Genomic DNA, 9,409 nt, shown 5'->3' with positions numbered 1-9,409 from the left:
TTGGGGGGGGGGCGTGGCGTGCACCTGCAGATAATCTCCCACCCACAGGGACCATAGTATAGTCCGGGTATGCTTTGTTCTCTGAACAAAGCAGAATAAGGATTCACTGCCAACGGTAAAAACGGGAGTCTTTGAATCGTTGTGGTCGGGGACAGCATTCATGATCTCAAGCTTCCTTTGTCTAGCTGAAGATAGCTTACAGAGGCAGAAGGCGGGAGATTGTACACACTGCCCCCGCCCAGACACGCCCATAAGACTCCCCTAGTCATTGTTCATTGGTTATTGTAAAACCCCTCCTGTTTAAGGAATGCCTGTGCTTGATTGGTCGATTGTGAAACCATGAGGCTATATGAATAAAATTTGCTCAGAGGTTCAGGGTAGTTGGTTTTGTGCGATGGAGCTAACAACAACAGGAAGGTGACTATGTCTGTCTATTGGGGAAATGCGGGTGACACGGGCTGCTTAAAGATGCATTATACTGAAAGGAAAGGGCGCTTAATAGCGCAAAAGAGTATGGTGGTTTATCCACGACAATCTCCAGCCCTACTATATCTCCAGTCCTCTCAAAAACCTGCACTGAGAGGAATGAAGGTATAGCAATAGGTGTCCCAAGTACTTGCAGCCAATCTGCTAGCAGTACAACACCAATTGATTTTAGCAGGCAAATTTTCCTACCCCAATTGCTGAACCGTAAAAAGAAATTCGGTCCCAGCCATCCACATTCTCAGCTTCTAAATGCTAGCTTGGCCAAATGCTAGCACTGCAACTACTGCTTTTTCAGCTGGTACACTCTGCCCCCTTTCGTGAATTTGTGGAATGTACTGCACCACAAAGGCAGGTTCCAAAACGCCATTTATTTTCACAGAAGGCCATTCCGGCTCTCTACCAGCATGTGGAAGGCAATGTTTTGGCCTCATTGGACAGGGCGGTCAGCAGTAAGGTTCATATTACTGTGGACTCATTGTCCAGCAGTCATGGGCAGGGACGTTACCTTTCCTTCACGGGGCACTGGGTAACTCTGCTGGCAGCTGGGAAGGATGCAGGACAGGGTTCAGTGTTGTTGGAGCTTGTTCCGCCATCACGCCTCCAAAAAGCTAGTGGATTCTGCCACAGCTCTCTCCTCCACCCCCTCCTCTTCTTCTTCCTCTATGGCCTCTTCTGCAGATTTGTCCTCTGAACCAGCAGTGCTCCGTAAGCGTTCAAGGGGCTACGCAAGCAGTCAGGCTAAAAGATTCAATGCATGCTTGAGTTGGTCTGCCTAGGGGACAGGAGCCACACTGGGGCAGAGATTCTGTCAGCTCTGCAGCGGCAGGCTCAGAGGTGGTTGACGCCACACCAGCTTCAGCCAGGAATGGTTGTATGCGACAATGGCACCAACCTTCTCTCTGCCCTCCGACAGGGACACTTGACCCATGTTCCATGTTTGGCACACATCCTGAATTTGGTGGTGCAGCGGTTCTTGACCAGGTACCCAGGCTTACAAGATCTCCTGAGGCAGGCTAGAAGAGTCTGTGATCATTTCCACAGGTCATACAATGCCAGTGCTTGGCTGGCTGACATTCAAAGGGAATGCAACCTGCCCACCAACTGCCTCATTTGTGACATGCCCACCAGGTGGACCTCAATGATGGCAATGCTGCAGCGGCTGCACACACAGCAGAGGACCATCAATGAGTACCTGTGCAAGTATGGCACCAGGACAGGGTCAGGGGAGCTTGGCTTCTTTTCACCATGGCAGTGGCTAATGATCAAGGATGCATGCACTGTCCTGTCACCATTTGAGGAGGCCACAGTCGGATTGTTCAAGCAACCATCGTGTCAGGAAAGGCGTCTGCATAGCACAGCTGACGTTCCCAGACACACACATGTGCGCAGGCGCCAACGAAGAATGAGAAGAACAGCCACGGGCACATATGCAAACGTGCGTGCGCAAATGCAGCCTCTCGTGCGCACACCTGTCACCAGGACTGGTGCCAAACAGCCTATTTAACGCGCTGTCTAGTTGCTGCTTGGTCTACAGCGTTTATGTGAAACCCGATTCCTGTGTTTGACTTCTGATACTGATCCGGCTTGCTCCCGACTACTGCTGTCTACTTCCTGCTCCGACCCCTGACTTAACTACAAACTCTGTCTCTGCCTGCTGCTCCTGTTTACCCTGCATCTGTTGCCAACCCTGCCTGTGACCCGACTATGCCTCTGCCTGCCGTTTATGTCTGATCTACCTGTCTGTTACCGACCAGGTTCGCCTGACCCTGCTTCCAGCTCCTCCAGCCTGCTACAGCTCCTTCAGTCCAGCTCAGCACCTCCAGGTTCCTGCTTCCTGTTGTGCATCCACAGTCTGTCATCAGCCAAGTCTGCCAGCCTGTCTGCTGCCTCATCTGCCTGCTATCAGCCAAGTCTGGCTTCCTGCCTGCGAGTTCCTGGCTACTACCTGCACAGACTTTTGGACTGATCCTAGGCGCTCTTACACAGCCATGCTCCAGTGGCTGCTGTCTCACCATCAGTAGTCCTCGAGCCAGAGCTGTACGAGAGGCCTTCCTCTTCCTCTTCCTCTTCAGGCTCACCAACCAACCACATCGCAGCGTCTGCATTATATGGTGCAGGAATATCTAGGGGCAAGAGCAGACTTGGATTTTTTCAACAGAGCATCCACTGGGTTACTGGGTCTTGAGGATGGACCACTGGCCATAACTTGCTCAATATGCAATTGAGCTACTGGCCTGTCCTGCATCCAGCGTGCTTTCTGAACGCACATTCAGTGTTGCTAGAGGGTTTGTAATGGATCAAAGAGTGTGCCTGTCCAATAAATCAGTCCTGGATCAGCAGCTATCAAGCACCTGATGTAACTGATCGAATTTGCTATGGATCTGGGATCCCTTGAAGACTGTCTATGCTGCCTATCCTATTCCTCCTCCATCTTGATGATGCTAGCTTTCAACAATATTTTTGGTTTAGGGCACCACCACCACCATCCAAGGCCCAATTTTTCTGCCCCTGTTTAACACGGGCATGTTATTACAATTTTTGATATAATATTTCACAGCAGGGCCCGTTCCTGTGCCCAACAAGAGTAACTGTGAGGGGTTACAGTGTTGTGGCACCACCACCACCAAAATATATGTACAGTGATAACATGGAAGTAGGTTAGTGTTGACGGCAGGTTAGATCCCTGTCTCTCCTTAGCCAAGGAAGACGCACCAACACAGCAACACCTGAAAGAGATAGATCAAAAACAATGCAAATGCATCCTATCCTATAATAAGTGCAATATGTACACAATGATTTGAACTGGTCCTCAGCCGAAGACAGCCTAGCAGTGTAAGTACACCCTAGAAAATAATACATTATTTATATTCTGAAAGCAGATCCCATCCTCAACAGGGAATTGCACCTCCTTCCAATAATTATCAAACTGACATTTAGCTCATAAAATGAATACATTTCGCTCAGGTCAGCACTGCTCACGTCACCTGGTGACCAACTCTAGAAACAATTCTGTCATATAAGTTAGTCCATTATGCACATGGATGATGAGATTATGTCCTTTTATCACAGCCTATTCTGACTAACTACACACCCAGTGTCCATGACATGCCACAGTCCATCAATTTCACTCTGGGTGGACCATATTTCCCAGCAGTTCCCTCTAAAGGGTAACTCTGGGCATAAAAAGACATGACTGCGTTTCAGGCAACAAGCAGCCAGGCAATGGTGCAAAGGACCGAACTTCGCCTTGCAAAGATATCCTCAGTCTGTCCACATGACAGCCGAAGACAAAGAAACTATCTTTATTACTTGCAAACCACAATCTGTTGAAGGTCACAGATTGCTCTTCAGGGTGGAACACCCCAACAACTTCAGTTTTAGCCAACGTGGCCTAAGATATCACTCCAGTTATCTGCCGGCAACATTCAGTCCAGCACAGTCCTGGCAGTACAGCTTTCTGAAATGTTCCTCATTAGCAAAGAACTTTGTGTAGAGAAATAGAGTGGCTTCAGCAAAGCGCCTTTTGACTCCACTGCACATTTGTAATCCACAAAGAGAGACGGCATCGGTATCCGCTTGACAGATACCAATAGTACCCGAGATCGGGTAAGATCACTTCTTGGTGTTCACCGTAGTGACAAAATGATTGAGGACCCTTTGGTATAACTGACATTATTTGCATTAGTTCAAAAAATGGATGTGAAACCAGGTAACAATGGGGCCTTTTAATCCCCGGTCCTTTACTGCATTTCAATAGTAACAACTTATCCATAGGATTCTTAAGGCGGTGTGGTTTTAATGGCTCCATCAACAGTAGAACACTTATTCCCTTAAGGTGGGGAAGTGAACAAGATGAGGTACAAATTTTCACGGCTTGATGCATGACGGCTACTTTGTACAGAAGTCACTTTATGCATCTCGCACATTCTCCCTTCCCTCTTCACTTACCGGCTTCAGGCGCCGCCGGCGATGGATCCGAGATTGTTCACCTTGTTTCATCCAGGATGAGTGAATATACTGGGCCAGACGAGTAATGACCGTAGGGCCACCTCCTCCCTCCGCAATCCTGACACCTGAGGTAGTCGCCGAGGTAGATGCTTGAGTCTCCGTACCAGGAAGAGAGGTTAATGGCACCACCTGTTCCGGACTATCGGTCACTGTGGGTGTCTCGGGAGGAATGATGGCAGTGGGAACTAACACTTCCATTGCTGTGTCTGCAAGCTCGCCAGACACATCTGGTTCCTTCCTCCACTGTAGCATAGCCACGAGCCCAATCCACCCTCATCACCAGCGACAGTAGGGGTTGGCCTAGCAGTTATCAGCTGCAGTTCTCCACATTGACAGCACCGGCTCCAAGGGCATATAAACAGGGCAAACCCTGAGCACCACCAGCAGATGATCCCCATGGCCGCAGGGCTTTGAGAAATATACAGGGCAATTTCACCCATCGGTGCCATTTCAAATACCTGTATCAGTAATCATGGTCCCAGAGGCGAAAAAACAGGCAATTTGCCATGAGTCATATTCGGCCGACATGGGTTGAAGGACTTCAAATCCTGGAGCTCGAAGATGAACCATGTTTTCTTTCAGGCCACAAGGTCTCTGCATGAGGACCCAAGATGGCGACCCCAACAGTAATGCATCCTCCTCTGCAGAGCGGGGGCTCCTCCCCCTGCCAACGGATTGGTGCAAATGTTCTCTGGGAACTGTGGCGCCCGCCTACTTCTTGCTGCGGCATGCCAAAACTGTAATGGAATCCATTTTGTAGTCTCAATTAACACTCACAGCGCTGGCGGGAAGACCAGGCTGATCCTTGCCACCTTCCCACGGAGCCAGATAAAATCCAGATGGAACTGAAGCCAGTTGCTATGGGCGACTGCTGCAAGGATAACGCCTTGGCCCCACGTTGGGTGCCAAATGTAGCAAGGTCTCCAGCCTTCTTCAGTTTAATGAGAACCTCCAGGGCCAGAGATAGCTGACATCCTTCTGTATATGTTGGGTTGTGAGGCATAGTGGGTGCAAGGTGGATAAAGTTATTAGGCGCCAGACACTTCTTGAATGCAAAAGAGATGCTTATTTCTCTTACAAACCGTTAGGGCCAAGACACCCTTAAGTAGTTGCAAGTTCAATTAGCAGACTCCGAGATAGGAACACTGTCCACTGACCTACTGACACCATCCACTGCCCCATACCCCCCCCCCCCCACCCCCTTCCCCAGAAGCACTGTGAAAAAAATATTTTAAAAAAATATTTTAAAAAATAAATGAACAACAAAATTGTAAAAAATAATAGATAAGTTAATAAAAACAAACTACTGACACCGTCCACTGCCATACTGACACTACCCCATCCCCCCCCCCCCCCCCCATCATTGTGAAAACAAAAATACATCAAAAAATTATTAAAAAAAGAAACTTGTAAAAAAATAATAAAAATAAAAAAAATTCTGACACTGTCCATTGCTCTACTGATACTGACACTGTCCGCTACCCTACTGACACCGTCCACTGCCCTACTGACACCACCCACTGGCCCCAAAAAAGCATTTTGAAAAAATGAAAAAAGAGAAAAATGAAATGAAAAAAAAAATACAAAAAAAATGTAATTGTAAAAAAATAATAATATAAAAACATAATAATAATAAAGAACTACTGACACCGTCCACTGCCCTACTGACACCATCCCGCACATACTACCCACCGCTGTATACTACGCACTCCTCACCTGCACAATATACCCATCTACATACACTCAGCACTCCTCTCCTGCACATAGTACCCACCTTCATACACTCTGCACTCCTTTCCTGCACATGCTACCCGCCTACATACACTCCGCACTCCTCTTCTGCACATAATACCCATCACCATACACTCCATACTCCTCTTCTGCACAGAATACCCACCACCATACACTCTATACTCCTCTTCTGCACATAATATCCACCACCATACACTCCATACTCATCTTATGCACATAATACCTACCGCTGTACACTCCACACCCCTCTCCTGCACATACTACCCACCACCATACACTCCATACTCCTCTCCTTTACATAATACCCACCACCATACACTCCATACTCCTCTTCTGCCCATAATACCCACTGCCGTACACTCCACACTCCTCTCCTGCACATACTACCCAAAACCATACACTCCATACTCCTCTCCTTTACATAATACCCACCACCATACACACCATACTCCTCTCCTGCACAGACTACCCACCGCCGTACACTCCGCACTCCTCTTCTACATATAATAGCCACCACCATACACTCTATACTCTTCTTCTGCACATAATACCCACCAACATACACTTCATACTCCTCTTCTGCATATAATACCCACCACCATACACTCCATAATCCTCTTCTGCACATACTACCCACCTCCATACACTCCATACTCCTCTTCTGCACATAATACCAACCACCATACCCACCATACTCCTCTCCTTCACATACTACCCACCATCATACACTCCACACCGCTCTCCTGCACTTACTACCCCCCCCCCCCCGTACACTCCGCATTGTACATTCCCTATTTAACATTACTGCATTCTTCACTATATAACTCGCCTCAGGCTCTATTAAACCACACCCCCTTTAAGCCATGCCCAGTATTTAGTGCAGTTTAAGCCGTGCCCATATTTTGCAGCTGCAGTTTAGCTAAAAAAACATTGTTTTTCTCTACAGCTTTAGTTACATTACATACCTGTAATGAAGTATGTCCCACAATGTGCAGGCTGCTGGTTTTTGTAGATATCTTCACTGCAGGGCTGCCGTGTCCTCTTCCTGCTGCCGAATGTCTGGTACTGTGGAGGCTCACAGCTTCAGGTCTCTGGCCTCAGCTGCACTAAAGATGATTGTGACACACTCCTTCCTGCCATCCTCTCCTCTAAGAAAATTTCTTTCACTGATTATACTGTCTATAACATGACCTGTGAATAAGGGGGAGTCTGATCAGTCATAGGATTCTCTTCCCCATCTTCAGCTTCAATGCAACCACCACCACACCCTCCTTCTGACATGGTTCCTTCGATGTCATCACTGTGTTCTCTGGAGTGATGTAGACACCAATGGATGGGACCACAGAATGGGAGGATTGGGAGTGATGTTTTTTGCTTTAAAGTAACTTTGCTGCTAAAATAAAAATAAAAAGTTCCTATAAATGAGGAAGCACATCTTATACTTACCTGTCCTGGAAAACCCATTAGTTAAATCTTTGCCCCTTGCCCACTCTGTGGTTCCATCCACTTGTATCTACGTCATCAGTGGAGAAGGAGCTGAAGATTTCAGGAACGGGCTCCAGGACAAGTAAGCATAAGGTGTCCTTCCTCATTTACAGGAACTTTTCATTTTTATTTCTGCAACAAAGTCACTTAAAAGAGGAACTTTGCTCAAATACCACACACGCACACACATACACTTATACACTACTTCTTATCTGTATAGCGGGTTGTGCACAAAAAGCATAATCACATGCCTGGCGATCCAGTGATGTTTCCTAGAGATCCACTGCTTTGCTGCAGTACACCCAGTCCCACACTACTGTCTTCTGATACCAACCTTACATAAAGCCTCGACCTTTAATTTGTCATCATTACCAGAGCACCGTTCCATTTGCTCTGTGGCCACTCTTACCATAGGTCCACTGCCTTCTGATCACACTTACCCAGAACAACATTTGCACTTCTGGCCATCCCCTTCTGTCATCCCTTAACACCAGCTCCAGTTGGCCAATCATACCCACAGGACCCCAGTTGTATCTGGCCCTCCCTGGGCAAGCCCCAATTGGCTTCATTGACTCACAACACCATCCCTTCCATGGCCACCCTGAACCACAGCACATGTCCACCCTTAACCATTGGACCGACTCCAGTTGGCCAATCATACCCACAACACCCTTTGTATCATCTGACCATCCTTAATGCAGGAGCCCAATGGCTACCCTGACCCTCGACCCTGTTGACCACCCATACCCACAACACCACCCCAATAAGGCTCTGTGGCCACCCTTACCCAGAACGCCACTTGCGCTGGACCCTTCAGTAACCATGCTAAGCCACAGGTCACTTTTTGGTCACCCTTACCTACTTGACCCCCTTCCTTGGCCTTATACTCACAGGACCACCCCTTGTGTCCACCCTAAAGTACAGAACCAGCTCCAGCTGGCCACCCATTCCCACACACCACAGGGTGGCAGCTGTCTCTTCGGGGTTGTGCAGTAGGAATGTGATAATATGTATGCCTCATACCATACACTATTGTGGCTCCCCTGTGTCAGCCAGCATAAACTGAACTGCAGGGGAGAGGATGGGGCACTGACAACGGATGGGTCATTAAAGCCTATGGGTGATGTCACCACTCCAGGCTTTACAAGCCATTGAAAAGACGCCTTCACCTCTCTCCTGCACCTGCTGCTGGCAGACATGGCATTGTTTGACTGGGCTAAAGAAGGCCAAGAATAGGTAAGTATAAAGATCTTTATTACACAGGTTAGTCAGCATAGGTGTTTGGAGGGGGGAGGAAGCAGTTTTTAGGCTAGTTAGGTGTACAATGGAATTCAACTTGAAGTTCTGTTTTAAAGCGGTAGTAAACACTGTTTGCTCACTTGTACCTACAGGTAAGCTTATAATAAAGCTTACCTATAGGTACAAGGAATATCTTCTAAATATTTAGGAGATATTTGCTACTTCTCCCAAATATCACATAGAAATGGGGGAGGAGGACTTAAAGCGGAACGTCCCCTTTTGGGTGAAGTCCTGCTTTAAGGTGAGTCTGACATAATGTGCTAGTATGCGATGCACACTAGCACATTATGACATTACACCACTTGCTGCCAAACCACGTACCTAGTATGTCATCATCCCAGTACCATTTTTTAGAACTGACGGTTGGCTCTCTTGTAAT

Source organism: Aquarana catesbeiana, linkage group LG01 (assembly GCF_042186555.1).
Source record: "Aquarana catesbeiana isolate 2022-GZ linkage group LG01, ASM4218655v1, whole genome shotgun sequence".
NCBI classification, from domain to species: Eukaryota; Metazoa; Chordata; class Amphibia; order Anura; family Ranidae; genus Aquarana; species Aquarana catesbeiana.
The sequence above is the reverse complement of the archived record's forward strand: the minus strand, read 5'-3'. Positions refer to the sequence as shown.